Raw genomic sequence first — 19,215 nt, 5'->3', positions numbered from 1 at the left:
ACATTGTTGAGCAGAGATGAGATTTCTGGCCTTCTGGTTGAGTCTTGCAACCTCAGAAGTGGGTGGGGGCTTTCAGGGCTCCCTAAAGCCACCCCAGCACACGTAGCCATGGACACACTCTTGCAGGCATATAGCAGCCCAGAGCAGCCTGCTGTCAATCATCCAGGGACCTCATATGAGGGACTGTTCTTCACTCACCCACTGTTCCTGGAGGCTCACAGGCTCTGACCTTTGAATGTGACAAGTCTGCATCATTTGGGGGTGGGTATCAAAGAGTGTTAGTGAGCAAGAGGAAGTGTGAGCCAGATCCTGACCAGGTCCAGGGTAAATCTGCTTAGCATCTCTGCTTGTGAATTCTCATGGATTGTAAAATATCTGGCTGACAACTTAAAATGAGTTTAAGTTTTGGAACAGCCATCAGAGTGAGTTGAAGCCTAATGCTGCTACCAAAACCCCATAGTTAGATTTCCCCCACTCATAAGATAATAAATCACATAAACTCAAAACATTTTTACTTAAGAAATGGTCTCCTATTAGTTTCTGACATGTGAGCCGGGGACAGAACTCACCTCCTTCCACCAACAATGTAAATGGACAGGTTGAACTTCTAACTTTCACATATCAAGTTTAAAACTTAAACTTTTTATGGTCACATTTCATATTAAATGTAATTGACCTCACCTGTACAAAAATATTAATATGGAATATATAATCATTTTTCTGCCTCGTAGCTCCTTGCTCCATAGTAAGGCCCAAATACATGCCTTATTCAAATCTTTCCTTAAAACATTAATGTAGATTGTTATTGTCTCCACTGTTTTTAAGAGAACCAGCGAATCAAAGATCAGTAGTGATCCCTCTTCTCTGTCAGAGTCCCTAGTGTCAAAGCACTCCATGGTGACTTCAAGAAGCCAGACCTGCTAGTGCCCCTCATGACGTGAGGAAAGGCCAGCCAATTCTTCAAACCTTGGGGAAATAAAGAAGGAAAGACCCATGGCACAGTTGGACCCCATTCCTAGGTCCCCACAGGAGGAGGAGCCATGTGCCCCTACCCACAACAGCTTCTTCCCGTGGAAGCCTGGTCACGGCCACTGCAGCCTATGGACTTTGAAGAGCAGTACCATCCATGGCACAAGCAGGCTGAAGGGCTGAGTTTCTGCCTTTCCAAGGCCACTGCCTAGTTGCAACATATTTTCCAGAGCACCTTCCAGTACCTTCAGACACTGTCATGTTGCACACAAGCCATCCAGCTCTCGGATGCAACGCTATCACCAGGGACCTGTCTTCTCTCTATTGTTCTGGGATGCACCCAGAGATGGCATTGTTCTCAAAAAAATCTAAATGCCACAGCACATCCATTATCTGGTCCATGTGGAGCATGTTCTGAGCTTTGGAAGTAGCACAAGCTGTTTATTCTGCAGGGACAAGAGGAAGACAGAGACAGGAGTCAAGTGAGTAGTAAGACCATTGGAGAAACTAGGCAAGCAGCTACAAAGGATGTTGGAGAAAATGTTAGAAGACCCAGATGAAGAAGAGGAAATGGATTTTACTGGAAGGAAAAGAAATGCTGGTAAAGATGAGATAGGTGGAACCTGGGAAATAAAAACAGATGCTATAGAAGCTAAAAGTTGAATAGAAAGAACCCATTGCCTCCAAATTTCAACAAGAAAGAGGCATCTTTTATATAAAGGATCTAAAAGAGTTTTCCTTTTTTTTAACTTAGAAGGAGAAAAATTAGAGTATGAATCTGATGATGAACAGGGACACAGCACTTCTCTCTCTCCCTCTCTCTTTCTCTCTCTCTCTCTCTCTCTCTCTGGAGTAAAATTATATTCAACCAAAAAACAACCGAAGGCTGAAGCCATCGGCTCAGGATAGAAAAAAGACGTAATGATAGTGTTCACTGGAAGCTTGTTGGATCCTATGCACTTTGAGACTCCTGCTGAGTCAGGAGGCAGATCATTTGGAAAAAGAAAACCAAAAACTGGGAAGACAAAGATTCTTATGGTAATGATGATGACAGCTTCCTTGATCTGACTGACCTGGTTGAGAAGAAGCCTCTGAACCAAATGAAGAAGGCTGAAAATTTGACAAGAAGTCAGAGACCTTTTAGCCATTTGTTGCAAAGTTAAATGATAGGGAAAAACAATTCTCTAAAATCTCTGAGAAGCTAAAGGCCTCAAGGAAAGCTCTGTCAGAGTCACCATCTCCAGATGTTTTAGATGCTTTCACGTCACAAACAAAATCAAAAAGTGCATTAGATGGTGTGTCACAGAAGAGACTACTCAAGGACTTGTGACTGAGGAAACAAGGACAGACATAAAGGGCTGATAAAAACTGTAAAGCCCACAGAAATACCAGAACTAAAAAAAAAACAAAAAAACAAAAAAACAAACCAAAACAAAACAAAAAAACTGGAAATCACATTGGAGATATAGAAAAAAATTAAAAATAAAATACATACATACATACATACATACATACATACATACATACATAAAGTTATACTGGTTGTCTTTGGTGCCATGAAAGAAGGAAACAAATCCAAATTAAGAACTGGAATGGTAGAGAAATTACCCCTCCAAACACCCAGAACTCCCCCTGACTCTAATGAGATTAAAAGATGAACTTAATGTGGAGGGAGAAGAGGCTGTGAAGGAGGAAGAGAAGGTCATGAAGGAAGGAGCATGGAAAGGAAAAATGTGGAGTGGAAGCAACAGGCTATGGCAGAAGTTAGAGCCATTAGCAGGACTGGAAAAGAGTCTTCTTATATGTTCTAAAGAAATAAAACCCTATGAAAACATGCCTCAGTCAGATGGAACAGAATTATTGTTAACAAGAGTTTAGCAAAATCATCGTTCGAAGAACCCCGAGCGCCAAAGAATGAATGTAAAAAATACAGAACAGTTAAAGAGAGAGAAAGCCACCAGTCCAAGCAAACATCCACCAAAACTTTCCTCTAAATATCCAGATGATCCAGACTGCTGTTTCCAAATTGTTTCCAAATGAAGCCCAAAGTGATGGTGGCAGGATGCATTTCATGCAAATATGTTTTGATTGTTTCAGAATTGCACAGGAACACATTGTAGACCGAGTGGCATGTGAAATGTGGGCTCCTATAACACAGTGAAAGGCCAAAGTAGGAGTTCAGATGATCACTTGAAAAATAACTGGTCTTTTCTTCCGTGTTCTTGGCTTCTACATTAATCTATCTTATTCCTATTCTCCTGAATTTGGTATTTATGTTTAAAAGTGTTTGTGTACAAATATAACAATGGAGCAATATAGTTTGCAAATTATAAAATGAGGGAGCTGACTCTATCAAATAAGAAGGCAACATTTTAATTATCATGACAAAGTAATAAATGCTTTGATAGGCAGTCCGGTTTTTTAAGTTGATTGGTTTTTTTCTACCGTTTTAAGTTTTATAATAAAACAAAAGTTAAAATAGTATATTTCCTTTCTAGGTCACAAGTATCTTCTCCTTTTGTAAGGGAGAAGATACACAGATTACATTTTTGAGTTTTGTAGTGTGAACTAATTTTTATTTTATCAGATTTTCTGAATATTTGATTTAGAATGTTATCTCGTGTAACAGTCATCAATTATAATGCTTATGAAAGCTTAGTTTGGGAATTTAGAGTTTTTTATGTTCAAAAAATTATTTCAGATACATATTTTAAAACTATCTTTTTTAAAGTTTATTTATTTATTTTTGAGAGAGAGAGAGAGAGAGAGAGAGAGAGAGAGAGAGAGAGAGAGAGAGAATCCTGGACAGGTTCCATGCTGTCAGCACAGAGCCCAATGTGGCACACAGTCTCACGAACCATGAGGTCATGACCTTAGCCAAAATCAAGAGCCAGACACTTAACCAACTCAGCCACCAAGGTACACCAAGATACATATTTTGAATGCATACTTTTTTCATCAAATGAAAAAGAAGATATATACTTTTTGGGTTACCTGTGCAGCAAGAATACAATGTATTCACCAAGAAGACAGAATTCAGGAGATCAGAAAGTTTTGGTAAATAATCTTTCATTGAACATATATTAACACATTGTTTTATGGTTACCTTGCTTTTAAAGTAGTTTTAAAAAATTCTGATGTCACAAGATAGCATTTTTTATATGACATTATCAATTTGTTACCTAGTGACAAGATTTTGAATTTTATATGTAAATGCATATAAACTACTCAGGGAGAAGTGAGAAATGGAGCAAAGTAAATGAGGATGACCTAGTAATATCTATAATCACTTCAGTACGTTCAGGATGTACTGGAACTTTAATAAGCACTGGTAAATTCAGTGTACATATTTCAATTCTAAAATATCCATTCCTGATCATCTTTAAATAGAAAATAAATTAGTGTTGTACATACTTGGAATCACATATCTGTTGCATCTAGACTGAATTACACCTGTATATGTATTTTCTTTGGCTAGAGCAGGGTTTTATTGATTTTGTTTTAAATTTGAATGTTTCTAAATGGAGCAGATATTATCTGCTTCAGTATGTTTCAAAATTTGAAAATACTAACAGTGAGAGACATATTTTATGTTACCCCAGCCTATACTGTCTCCCTCCCCGCTCCCCCAATCTTGTCACTCACATACAGACATGCGCACGTACATGCACTCGCGCGGGCGCACACACACACACACACACACACACACACACACACACAAATACAAAAGAGTCCTTACTCTTACTACATTTATGTTCTGATCTAGTCTATTCTATTCTTTTTTTTTATTCTTTGCCTTTAAAAGGACTGACTATGGCCCACTGAGTTCAAACTAAAGTCTGAAAAACATGCTCTACTCCCTTACCCTTGGCAAACACCTTTCATTACCCTTGGCATTACACCTTTTACATTACCTACTCTGCCCTCAAAGACATCTGCACTTGTGATTATTTAACTGAAGAAAAAAAATTGTTCCGAAGTCTAAAGAGAAAATTCTCAGAAACTAACCAGCTGGCCAGACAGAGTGAGACTCTAACAATGTTGGTAGGGGAGCAGAATTTTAGATCCAGGAAGGGAAGATAAATAATGTGCCTATTACTATTTATAGTTAAGCACCAGGCTAGCCAATAAAACTTGGAAATCAGAGAGCATGTTTTGGCTGCAAGAATAGAAAACCCAAACAAACTGCCTTAAATAGTAAGGTTATATATTAAAAAGACATTGGCTTTTCATTGCTCCTTGAAGAATTTCAACCCTCAAACTGTGGCCCTGACATAACTGAAAAAGTAGAAGCTTGTTTTTTTGTTTTTGTTTTGTTTTTTTTACAGAATTAGTACATTCTAAAGTATATGAAAATACTACTTTTGAAATCCGTTTTAGTGAGTACAACGTTAGTGGAAATGAATTGGGGAACTTCTGTAAAGGATAATTGACATACTAACATCATAGAAAGTTTTCAGTGGTAGAAAGGGAATTACAGGACTTTCAGTACTGATATTTCCTGAACTCAATTTCATAATCATATGTCCTGGATTAAACCACAAAACATTTAATATATCTCCAGCACATATCTAAAATACATAGAGTCAGAGTGAGAAAAATAGTTACAGACTTATGACATTTTTCAGGGAACAGTATGAGATGTAAGAGGCTTGATATTGCATTTCACCTTCATGAAAGAACCAAAGTCTCTATGTGGATGTTCAGGAATGACAACCATGGAGGATTTTGTTGTGGAAATATTCAACGCACACTTGGGCATGACAATTTTAATTTAATAGGCTATATAAGGGGAATTGCCTTTCTATATATCTTTCTTGCTTGTTTTATTTTTATTTGTAACAGAAAGATAATTCCATGACATTGGGCCTCTGTGGGAGTCACAGAATAACAGAATGAAAAAAGATTGAAGCAAGAGAAACTCTCATCTGAATAGGCAGTGGCACATGCTGGAAAGTTGTTGAAACCAACAAAAAGGTGTGTTTAGGATTAATGTTTTTCATGATCACATTTAACTGATACTACAAAGACTGACAAAAACCCTACTTTAAAAAAATCATTTTACTTCTTAATAGTTTGTAAGATGTCCATGCTCTTTCCTCCAATACAGAGGAAATACCAAAACATAAGTAATATTTTCATTTAATCTTGATAGATAACCATATATATAGTAACCAAATATTCTAGGGTTTGAGACACTCCCCATTTCAAATGTTCTGTCATCTGTAAGAATATTTATACCTATCAATTCATATTTTCTGATTTGTATTATTAAAACACATTCACTCTATCAAAGATAACAATATGCATGAGAGTATTGACTTTATTTTTACAACCGTGTTCTTGTTTGGATCCTTCTTATTCAAAACAAAATTCTTCTCTTTTTCTTTCAACTACATCCTGTCACTAAGAATTAAGAAGTATTGCTAACATTTGTTATAATCAGAAATGCCAAAGTTCTAATTTTAAGGCAATGCCAACCTAAATTTCATGGTAAAATATCAAGTATTAAAGAAGTGATACGTTGTGGCATCTCCATTAAATATTTCATAATTGTATGTTTTTCTTCATGTGGATTCCAGCTTTCATAACCTATGCTACTGAATTATTCAGTAAACAACTGTGCCTACATGGTAACAAGTAAATTTTGAGAAATGAAAAACTCAACCAGCATGGACTTTTCATAAAATAAAAATGATCAAAAACATTTTTGCCAAATATTGTGTTTTAAATTCAAACTTACCCATGTAACTAGAGATGACGTTTAATTTTATAGTTTCTTGTTCATGCAGTGAAGGCCATGTTTGAGATCAATATTGTTAGGAAAAAAATACCCAAATTTTGTCAGTTTTGCAGTTTTGCATTTTTAATCAGAATAAGAGAGGAAGTATATAATTGGGAGGAGCAGTCTAAGCAGTATAGGTTGGCAAGCCAACTTTGAGCACATTCAGAGCTGCTCCCCAATACTGGCTGTGTCACTATGACATACTGTTGGGAACATCCTGTAAGCCTGTTGTGAGGATAAAAATAATTACTGTACCTAAAGTGCTCAGCACATTTAAAATAAAAATACTAGTTGTTATTGTTACTTTATTATTGTTAGCTACTCTGTCTGCAGCTATGGTTTCTATAAGACAGGATTACAGATTTAAGCATCAGAAGCATCATGGTGGTGTTTCTCCCTACATGGAGAGAGTTTTCAGTGAAGGCAACATAAAAATAAGCTGATATAAGAGATCAGAAGGTTCAAGTCTATGATTTCAGTGTTCCCAATACCTGCTTACATTCCATACTCTCTTGCAATTTGATTGATTAACCTTTTTCATATGACTAAATTTAGATTGACCCAGATTTCTATCGTTTGCAGCAAAAAGAGTTCACATGAAGAACTACTGAGTAAATTTAAGTACAGGAAATTGAAAGTTGCTATTCAAACACAGTTGGTAGAGTTTGATGGGGACAAAATAATAGTACTCCTTCTACCTTCATGAGTTTGGAACAGATTGAGAGATGAACACATGGAAAACAAAGATGAAAATATAATTAATATTACTGAAAAAATCAACGTTGATTCAAAGTGCGTGGACTTCTAGTTCTGGACCCCAGAATTAAGTTTTCCATTGGTCACAGTCAGAGCAGGGAAACCACAAGATCTCTGAACAGTCAGTTTCTCTAACTTAAGGCATGGAATAGAAAAAAGTGTGTGTTCTATAGATAGGCTGGCTGACTCAAAAAGGATACCTGCAGGGAAATCTTTATCTCCTCTTAGGGGGAAGATAGAGTGAAATCTTCAAAGAAGAGCCAACATTATTATTCCAATTGAATTCCCACATGAGGCCACGACTTACAGTGGTTACTCCCTAAAATAAAAGTATCTCTTTGAAATATCGTGGGAAGACTTTGGAATTGGGTAGCATTTAAATTTCGCTTCTTCACTTCTTAGATAAAGCCACTTAACGTTTTGAATGTAGATCTATCAATCTTTAAAATGGAGGATAGTATTATCTATATTCATGTGATTGTGGAGGTTATATGAAATGTGAGTGAAATATAAAATAAAATTTATTATATGAAAGTTTTAAGTATTTTCAATTTAATGGCAATCATCAAAGTTTTACTTGACATGTTAGATATACTTTATGTAGAAAATGTCATATTATTTATCTTTCTTAAATCAGATTATATCAAACTCCAAACCATTATATTTCCTAGCTTGTGAAATTCAATCTGTTATTATTGGGATTCCCTTCTAAGTTCCAAAGTTATATGAAGATCTCTATGTTGGTATACTTATTGGTCAGGACCAATCCGTTGAGATTGGAAGCTTCATCAGTACCTAGTATCTAATGATCTTGGCTAAGTCTGGAGACCCCTATACCCAGGATTCAGTCAACCTGTGTGCTTCATACAAGCTTCTCCTCACCAAGAACTGCCACCAAACTGGGGAACTAGAAAGGCAAGGAATCTATAGGACTTCACCTCTAGAAAAGTTGTGGATTCCCTCTCTTCCTGAGTGCCTTTTATCTTCTCACCCCTCTATTCCAGCATACTCCTACAAAGATACAGAGAAAATTGAAATGCAAAAGCCAGGTTGGAAGGCCTGCCATGGAGTTGCATGTACTTGCCTGAACTCTGAGAACAGAAAGCAGTATATATGATTAAAAACCAAAACCAAAGCAACACAGAAATTAGTGGATCTGCAAATTATCCTGACAGTATTATTTAATTTATTTTCCCTGGATATTTAAGACAAATGTAATGGCTCATATAGAATCTGTTGTAGATGAATGTTAGTAGTGTACTCCTCCTCTTTTTCCTTCTTTGTTCCTTTTCGGCTAGAAATTCCATTAAGGGAAAATAATATTTTATATATTTTTGGTTTTGAATTATTTTATAGTATGTGGTGAGAAAATATATACTTCTCAAAATACAATATATTTAAAAAATTGTAATTCTTATTTTTAGAATAACTTCAACATAGTGTATCCAGCTCACTCTGAAATGAAAACCATTTTTAATGGGGTGACAAAAACCTCATATTCTAATATTTGGCTTTTAAAATTGTTTCTAAACCAGTTATTATTTCATGAAAGGGGATTCGGAACTTTCCTGGAGAAAAAAAAAAACACTAACCTTTTAAAAAATAGTTTTAATCCCTGACTATTTGAGCTGTTCTGAGAGAACAGGAGAAATTTTAAACTAGCCAACAGAAAAAACAAAACAACAACAAAAACTAATATCAGCTGGAGCAGAAGGTTCTAATTCATTGGAACTTATTTATTATATGCTTGAGAGATTCTGTGAGCTGCATAAAGCTGGGTATTAATACATGGGCAAGCACAAGACAGACAAGGCAGATGTTGCATTAACCAAAACTCTCCGGAATTGGAGAGCAGCTGTGTGGTTTGAGATGGCCATTCTGGCACATAATTTATGCAAGGACCAAAATAGATACTACTCTACATTAAAAATAATAATAATAAAATAAAAAGAAGGACACTTAAGGAGAAAAAAGCTAAATTGCATTGTAAGACCTAGGTAAAATCAAATTATATCCCCTTAACAATGGAGTAGTCAATCATAATATATGAGAATTAAGGTTTTCCCCAGGCAATAAACCCTAAATTCCCAGAGTCAATTGAAATGTAAATCACCTAGCCATCATTTTAAATCTAATATATCTTCATTAACCTAAAAGTATAGCTAGCCAATGCAGAGTCCATCTCAATCATAATTCAGAATAGTGCCATTAATTCACAAATGACTTCTAAATTCTCATCTGTCAAGAGAATTAAGACCCTGACAGCTCTACAGCTCTAACATTCTGTATAGTAGGTTGCATGTTATGATGGAAAGAGAATCTGACAGAACCAGATTCTCTCAACATCATTAGTTACTGGAGAAGTGTTTGGGTGTAAAGTCTTTCAAATTTCCTGACCCTCAGTTCCTTCAACTCTAAAACGAGAATATCCTTACTTGCTATCGCATGTATGTTCCACTCCTCCCTCTCGAGCCCACACTGGTTAGTCTTCCTATGTCTCTACTGAGAGGTCTTGCCAAAGTCACTCTTGACCTCTGTAGTACTATATCTGATGATCAGATCTCCATCCATATTTTATGTGATTGTCAGCAACATTTTACAGAGTGTACTCATTTAACTTGACTTTCTAGGGTACCACTCTCTTTTGGTACAACTCCTCCTGCCTTGACTCTTCATTCTTGGTCTCCTTTCAAATTCTCTTCTTTATTCTAAAATTAAAAATTAATACATAGAATCTTCAAACTGAGTGTTAGCATACATGTTGCTTTATGTTTTGACAACATGCAAAGTATCTGAGGGTTTCATTGCCTACAACTAATCAGTTAGCTTGCCACAGTTTAATATATGTTGACAGAAAGCATGCAAATCCATTTTATTGCTCACAGCAATAGCAGTAGCCAAAGTACCATTGCTGTGTCAGTCACCTTAGTCCGCATTTCTGTGGGGTGACGTGATGAAAGCTAGCTACTGTGTATGCACACAGTAGAGTACATTACTGGAGAGAACACTGATATTAGGGAGCCTGATCTTATATAGAAGGCTATAGGCAAATCTGTCCATCCTCTCCTCCAGAGAGAGACATTATTTTCATTACCCCAATAATATAAGTATATATCCAAATCTTGAAGGAGATAACTAGTTTTATTTATTATCCTGGAATGTTAGGAAATTTATTCAAGGAGGGGGAAAATCCTTATCTTTAATATCTTGGAAACTAAGCAGAGCAAATCTTTGGGGAGAAAGATATTTCTATCTTCCCCGAGAGTTTGCTTATACAAAAATTCTTGAAAATGCCATTTGGAGCAAATTAGTTGTTGTTAATACCTACACATGAGAGACCAACAGAAAATTGTCTCCCAAAACACAAACTTATTTTCTTTTTAAGTAAGGAAACTGTGGTTTGCTTGCCCTGATTTGGCTTTGCCATTAAAATTAGTATTACTTTTTGTTGTTGTTGTAATTTATTTCTTTAAATTCAAGTTAGTTAACATAGAGTATAGTATTGGTTTTAGGAGTAAAATGCAGGGACTTACCACTAAGATATAACACCCAGTGCTCATCCCAGCAAGTGCCCTCCTTAATACCCATCACCCATTTTAGGCCATCTCCCCACCCACCTCCCCTCCAGGAACCCTCACATTGTTTTCTATACTTAAGAGTCTCTCAAGTTTGCCTCCCTTTCCATTTGTATCTTATTTCTTTAGATAACTTAGAGTTTAAAACAGTTTCTAATTTCATGTTGGAGTATTCCACAATAATTCCATATCTTCTTCACTGCAATACTTTCATTTAAAGTAGTTAGAAAGAAGTGAAGCCTATAATGAATATTCAAACACTGAAAAACACCTGTGGATATTACCGTGTAGCATTTATTTAAGTTTATTTATTTATTTTGAGAGAGACAGAGACAGTGCAAGTTGGGGGGACGGCAGAGAGAGAGGGAGACAGAGAATCCCAAGCAGGTTCTACACTGTCAACACAGAGCTGGATCAGGGGCTCAAACTCACGAACCATGAGAGAGTAACCTGAGCCTAAACCAAGAGCTGGATGCTTAACCAACTGAGCCATCCAGGCACTCCTACTGTAGCATTTGAATACTTCAACATTTGAATCTCCTTGCAAGTTTAATAGCCTCAAATTATTTGCTGAAACTGCCAATTTAAAGGCATCATTCTCCCAAATACATTACTTCTTGGAACACTACTGAGGGTTTTCAGAAGATACATTATGCACTTAAATTTATTAAAAGTTATTTTATGTGTAAGAATGCTTCCCTGTTAGCAACAGACAGGACCAAACACACACACACACACACACACACACAAACACACACGGCAACTGCAGTGAGCATCGTGACTGCTTCTCTCCTACATGATCTTCAGTTCATGCAGATATTGGCCTTGAACTTTATGGTCATATGTTAGTGTTTTCTGTTTTTCCCCTCACTTTGATATTAGTGGATTTCTTCAAGTTTTGTCTTTATGTTGACTGGTAACCTTTAATACTTTTAGAATTACAATACTTTTTTTTTTTTTACATTTTTTGAATTAATCCTTTTTTTCTATACTTTCTGGACTCGGAAAAAATATATATACTTTGTAAGGATTGCTGAGAAGAAATTCCTGTACAGAAATGCTACCCTACCCTGGGGTTGAAAAGATGTTCCTTTACATTTTCTTCTAGAGTTGGATGGTATTACCATTTGCATTTAAGCTTATGATCCATTTTTTTAAGCAACAAATTTATTATCATACAGTTTTGAAGGTCAAATTCCAAAATGGGTCTCACTGGGCTAAAAATCAAAGTGCTATCAGGGTTTTGTTTCTTTGTGAAGGCTTTAGGAAAGAATTCATTTTCTTACCTTCCCCAGCTTCTGGAGGCTGCCCACATTCCTTAGCTCATGACCTCTTTCCATGTTCAAAGCCAAGAATGGCTACATAACATCATCACTCTGATGTTATTCTTATGCTTCTGTCTTTCACATTTGAGGACCCTTGAAATTACACTGGACAAATCCAGATAATCCAGGATAATATTCCTATTTTATTTATTTATTTTTTTAATGCTTATTTATTTTTGAGACAGAGGGAGACAGAGCGTGAGTGGAGGAGGGGCAGAGAGAGAGAGAGAGGGAGACACAGAATCCGAAATAGGCTCCAGGCTCTGAGCTGTCAACACAGAGCCCAACGTGGGGCTCGAATCCACAGACTGTGAAATTATGACCTGAGCCGAAGACGGATGCTTAACCGACTGAACCACCCAGGAGCCCCCAGGATAATCTTCCTATTTTAAAGTCAGGTGAATATTAGGCTGGTTTTAAGTTAATAATTATGCTAATTTTATGTAGAGCACAAGGCGAAGGTTGATGTCCATTTCTCTCTATACACATATCCAGAGTTTCAGTACCATCTATATGAATAAAGTAAAACATACACAAATCTTAAAGTCTTTTATTTTCCCACTGAATTGCCTTGGTACCTTCATTGGCAATATATATGTGAATTGATTTCTGTGTTGATTATTTTTTCTATTCCACAACTTATATGTTTATTATTTCACTCATTCCATACTCTACTGATTACTACAGCTTTAAAGTAAATCTTGAAATCAAGTAGCTTAATTCCTTCAATTCCATTTTATCTTTTAAAATTATTTTGGTATTCTTGGGGTGTCTGGGTGGCTCAGTTAGTTAAGCATCCGACTCTTGATTTAGGCTCAGGTCATGATCTCATGGTCATGAGATCAAGCCCCGTGTTGGGCTCTGTGCTGACAGCATGGAGCCTGCTTGGGATTCTCTCTCTCTTCCTCTCTGTCTCTCTCTCTCTGCCTCTCCTCTGCTCATGCTTGTGTTCTCTCTAAAATGAATGAATGAATGAATGAATGAATGAGTGAATAAATAATTGTTTTGGTATTCTAAATTGAATTTCTACATAAATTTGAGAATAATTTTGTTAACGTCACAAAAAATTTTCAAATTGTGTTGGTGTTGAATTTTATCAACAGATTAATTTGCAGAAAATTGGTATCTTAATAAATGAGTTTTGCAGCTGATAAAAATGGCATATCTTTTCATTTAGATCTTCTTTCATTTCTCTCAGCAGAGTTCTGTTCTGCTTAATGAAAAGATTTTTCAGTCGTTGTTAAATTTATTCCTAAGTATTTTATGTTAAGGCCAATGTGAACTAAATGGCTTATAATTTATAATTGTTGGATTCTTGTATATAAAAGCAATCAATTTTATATATTATAGTTGTGTCCTATGACCTTGCCAATCACATATTAGTTCTGGAAGCTTTTTTTTTTATGTTTATTTATTTTTGAGAGAGAGAGAGACAGAGCACGGGTTGGGGAGAGGCAGAGAGAGAGGGAGACCCAGAATCTGAAGCAGGCTCCAGGCTCTGACCTGTCAGCACAAAGGGCCAACGCAAGGCTCAAACTCATGAACCATGAGACCTAGCCCAAAGTGAGACTCATGACCATGGCTTAGGCCAAAGTTGGACGCTTAACCAACTGAGCCACCCAGGCATCCCTGGAAGTTTGTTTGTTTGTTTGTTTGTTTGTTTGTTTGTTTGTTTTTAATATATGGATTCCTTAAGATTTTCTATCTAAGTGATTATGTCATCTGCAAATAAAGATTAACATTCTATTTTCCAGTTGTTATGGCTTTTATTTCTTTGCCTCACATTGTTACAGTAACGAGGACCTCTAGTATGATTTTAATAGCACAGGTGACCTCAGATACCCTTGCCTTATTTTAGAGAAAGGAGAGTGTTCAATAGTCGTCATTATATATTTTGTAAATGCTCATTATCAGCTTATAGAAGTTCCCTTCCATTCCTTGTTTACTTAGAATTTTAATCATGAATAAATGTGAAGTTGTTCATATGTTTTTTCTGCATTCTCTGACATCTGGCTTCCATGGTTCTGATAAAAACTCCACACCTGTTTGCATTGGTGTTTCCTTTCTGCAACGTGCCATTTTTCTTGTTACTTTAGAATTTGAATCTTTATCTTTGGCGTTTAGCAGTTTGATTCTGGTGTATCTAGGCATGTCCTGTTTTGTTTTGTTTTGTTTTGTTTTTGTTTTCATTTAAATTTCAGTAGTTAATATACAGTGTAATATTAGTTTCAGGTGTACAATTTAGTGATTCAACACTTACATACAACACCCGGCATATTTTATTTTTCTTTCTTTCTCATTTCCTGTTTGGGGTAGCTGAGCTTTCTGAATCTGCACGTTTATTTTCTGTAGACTGCTTATATTACTGAAATTTAGTTTTGTTCAATTTTGATGCATCTTCAACTCTCTGATTGATTAGCTGGAACAAAATTTTATGATTTCTGTGCATCTTCAGTTGTTTAATTGATAAATGGAAACAAAAAGAGTATGTAGCTCTAGTATGTTTTTGTTGATAGCCTGAGAGCAAGACTCACTTGGGACTTGCTGCATCATAACTAGAAATACTAGGATTAAATCTACTTCATTGCTTTCAATGCCATCTATGAGCCAATGGCTCTCAAACTAATATCTTCTTTCCATAGACAGTGTATTTCCAACCCAGCAGCCCAAGTGATTTTTTTAACACAGCAGGCTGCTTATGTGGCTCTTCTGTCCAAAACAGTCTAGTTAATTCCTCATTTCACTCATTGTAAAAGCCTAAGTTTTTACAATGATCAAATGCTGTATATGATCTGTACTCCACCCTCAATACCTATCTGTCTGACCTCATTATATAGTTTCACCCTGTTCTTTCTGTTCCAGCCATCCTGGTCCCTGCTGTATCAGAAACACACTGAAGACTCTCTTCATCCAGGATTTTGCCATTGCTGTTCCTCAACCCATGATGGCTTTTTCCATCATATTCTCTCACTTCCTTCAGTTCTTAGCTCAAATATCCCTTTAGCAGGGCCATCTTTCCTGAGTATCTTTAGAAAATCCCAGCATTCTGTGTTTCATTATCACTTACCACGGAAATACTATTTATTATACTGTTCATTGTTTGTTCTTCCCAAGGAGAAGGCAGGGACTTTTAGTTTTAATTTTTTTTTTTTACTGTTCTGTTCCCAGTGCCTAGAAGATTGATGAGGATACAAAAAAAACCTGAAAAATATATATTTTTAAGTGAATATAAAAATGAACAAAGGAGGCCTGGTTATCTTGAGCCCTGGATCAAATATTTTATTCAAATATTATTAGCCTTTGATAAAACAACAACAAAATTTTCAATGGCAAATGGCAATGTTTTTTAGTGGATAAGTTCTTTCTACTTTAGATATAAATGTCTGGGGCACTTATATTTCAGAATAGTTTTTTCTTTCAGAATTCTTGAGTTTTTTAATTCATTTACCTTTAATCACTTGGCAGGTACTCCTTTATCTGCCAAAGGTTTTTATTTAAAAAGAAAAAGAAAAGACAAAATTTAGCAACATAAAGAGAAAAATACCCAATCTTCCTTGAATGTTTTCTTACTGAGTATTTTATATCCAGGAAAAGTGCTTTGGGCATCTATTCAGGCTGAAACAACTTCATCCTTCCTTTTCCCCAGAAGAGTTTTCGTTGTGCTAGATATAACCCAAATAGAGTAACCTGACACTCAACAGCTAAGTGGTATAAAGTAGAACAAAGATTTTAAAAATACATTTCCTCTTTGAGTTAAGTACAAATAAATACAAATAGAATTTGTATTAGTTAAATACAAATAGAATTTTCAAAAGCAGTGAAATTCCATATCATTATATCTGAGTTAATTTTGTACGAGCTGAGTGCATCTGCAAAGAGCAAGCAGAGTGGAGGGCTGTGGTTACTTCTGAGTGCTTTATTCATGTTCAAGGACCACTGTACCTGGGAGGGTACACTGTGTGTAGAAGGAGACCCAGGGATGGTTGAAGAATATAAAATGAATGAATAAAGCGTAATAGAAACACAAGAAAATTGCCTTTCTCTTTTTTTTTTTGTCTCTCCTCTTTTCCTTGGCTTTCACAGCATAAATAACAATGTGTTTCACATAAGGAATTCCAGCATAAAAGTAACAGTTTAGTGTTGTCTTATTCTTTAAACCTTACCAAATTAGTTTTTGCCTCAGCTGCAAATAGTCATGTTATAATTTGTTATTGTCATCCTGGTAAAGGGTCAATGCTGCAATGAAATTAGAAATCATTGCCATTTTGTTAATTCTCCAAGTACATACAGTGAGATATCTCTTATATCATATTGTTGTCCTCCCCAGTGTTTATAAAATGATGCATTGAAGATAGTTCTCCATCTGGTTACTATTTATTAACATTGGTCAAGGAAGATATAATATAATATAATATAATATAATATAATATAATATAATATATATAAATTTATGTATGCATATGTATGTAAACCTATTAATGAAATATATGTATACATACACACAGAAACGTATTTGTGTGTGTATATATAGTGTGTGTATGTATGTTTACATCTAATCTATACCCATGTGTATTACCTAGGTAACCCTTTTTTTTCACAGCAGGTGTTTGATCGTTGCTGATATAGGAGTTCTTTTAGATCACAGTTTGCTCTTTTTTTTTTCCAATTACTATAAACCTTTAGAATTCTCCACTTTTCTCCAACTAAAGCAATTATTTTCTTTCTGAAAAAGTGTCATTTACTGTTGCCTTTGAAAAAACGACATCTTTAAAATAGTTTTCTTTTGTTATTGAATACACATTTCTTTTCGGAAAAAGGAAAACGTGTCATGACTTGATTGGAGAGGACAGGAGAGGAGAGAGAAAGAGAGACAGAGAAAAAGAGGGAGAGGAAAATAGTGCAGTGGATTTAAGATGTTCTAATCATTTGGTTCCCTTTATCCTTAGGAAAAATGAAAAGTGTTCATTTTTCACTGAGTTCCTTTATTATGCATCAGGTGCAGCACCTGGAACCAATCTCAGGAAACAATTTGTCACTGTGTATAATTGTTAGACAGCATGGGAGAATCACACAATTCGTTATGTTGGTTTTCAGGAAAAACAAATAGTCAGAGATTTCCTTTCATTCCCCCCTTTGTAAGACCATTAGTGTTCCCTCTTTGTTCAAGGCGGAGATGAACTGACTCTCCCCGGAGACAAATGAAGACACATAAACCTGTCCCTGTTCTATCGCCTTTTGACTACTCAGTCCTCTAGGGCCAGAGAGTCTTTGTCATTTAGACATCAGAACTTGGGCAGTGAGAATCATCAACATCAGTTTTCAAATATCTCTCTAATGTACAGAATTCCTATGACACTCCAATTTTGACTGCATAGCTTTTATGGACTTCCAACTATCATGTCACTGAATTACAATCTAATTATAAAGCAGTTTTGTGATCCTTATAAGGAATCTAAAATAAAATTTAAAAAATATGAAGCAAAAATAAAAATCATCTGTGATTCCACGTTCCCTGTCAAGGAAAACTGGTGGGCAAGAGTGACGTGATGCCTGTGCCCAGTGCCTTGTTGGCATCGAGTCCTGGTGAAGGTGGGGAAATGCCATTCAGGCTGACAAAGTCCAGGCTTCTGAGAGCCACGAACGGTTTGTGGAGGCTGGGCTGATAGGCACTGGAGCGGGAGGTTTCGGTGATCGGCCCAGGCAGGCCCTAGCTCTGCCCTCCATATGTCTGGAGGAGAAACTTTGTGTCTCCCCAGGGCTGGAGCCTCTGTCATTGTCATTTCCACCATCAGACCGTTCTGCAGAGAGCTACCAAATCACAGGGTGCGAGTCGAAGAGGAGATTGTTGGTCCTATAGTCTTATGATTCTTTCCAGCGGTTTCATATTGCAATGATCTTTTTTACTTACAAGTTTTCATGACTTTTAATAGTTGTATTTTGTAATGTAAACATATAACAATATAAATTTATATGAAATGATTTATTAATTAAATGTCATATTCACAGATACTTGACTTGGTTCCAATTTTGGATGTAAAAATATACTGAGATCAACATTTTGGAAACACATTTGTCTGAAATGCCATTAAAACATGATAGGAGTTCAATTATCAGGATAACTTTTTAAAATTTCTCGATACATGTTGCCGGATTTATACTCACATCCTGCAGATATTAACAAACCGATCTAGTGTATACTGAACAATATTAATATCATTTGACAATAGCTAATTGCTAAAATGAAATTAAATCATCATTGGGTTAATTTGGCTATCTTTCCTTGTTAATGAGGATATACATTTTTCATGTGTTTAACAATGATTTTTAATATTCCTGAATATTGCCTGTTCATGTAGTATTGCTGTTTTCCAAATGGAGTTTTCAGTGTCTCACATAGTTGTAAAGATCTTTATATAGTAAAGGTATTAAGAATTTATTGTATTGTTTCAAATGGTTTTTATAAGCTAGGATTTATTTTTTAATTTTGTTTTTTTGTAATTCTTGATGTGCAGAAGTTTTGTCTTTTATTCCTTGGTTTTTATTGACTCTTTTTGGTGATTTCTCCTATGTTGTATACTTAAAAGGCTATACAATTTTGATTACAACACACCTTTTTTCTTCTACTTTCATGATATTTATGATAACTTTTTAGACTGCCTCTAATTGATTTTGTTGTATTTAATTGTTCTATTACAAATAATTTTCCTTGCATCATGTACCAGTTGTAATGACAATAATAGTAGGAGGGATAATAGTAGTGGTAGTTAATGTGTATTCACTATGTTGAAAACATAGTCCTTAGTGG

The 19,215-nt window shown here is 35.7% G+C and overlaps 1 pseudogene; it reads left to right on the top strand.

Annotated features, from left to right (window-relative positions):
• Positions 1-1,341: 1,341 nt before the first annotated feature.
• On the top strand, positions 1,342-2,847 carry LOC101091248 (annotated as a pseudogene).
• Positions 2,848-19,215: the final 16,368 nt, after the last annotated feature.

This window comes from Felis catus, chromosome F1 (assembly GCF_018350175.1).
Source record: "Felis catus isolate Fca126 chromosome F1, F.catus_Fca126_mat1.0, whole genome shotgun sequence".
Taxonomy (NCBI): domain Eukaryota; kingdom Metazoa; phylum Chordata; class Mammalia; order Carnivora; family Felidae; genus Felis; species Felis catus.
The sequence above is the reverse complement of the archived record's forward strand: the minus strand, read 5'-3'. Positions and strand labels throughout refer to the sequence as shown.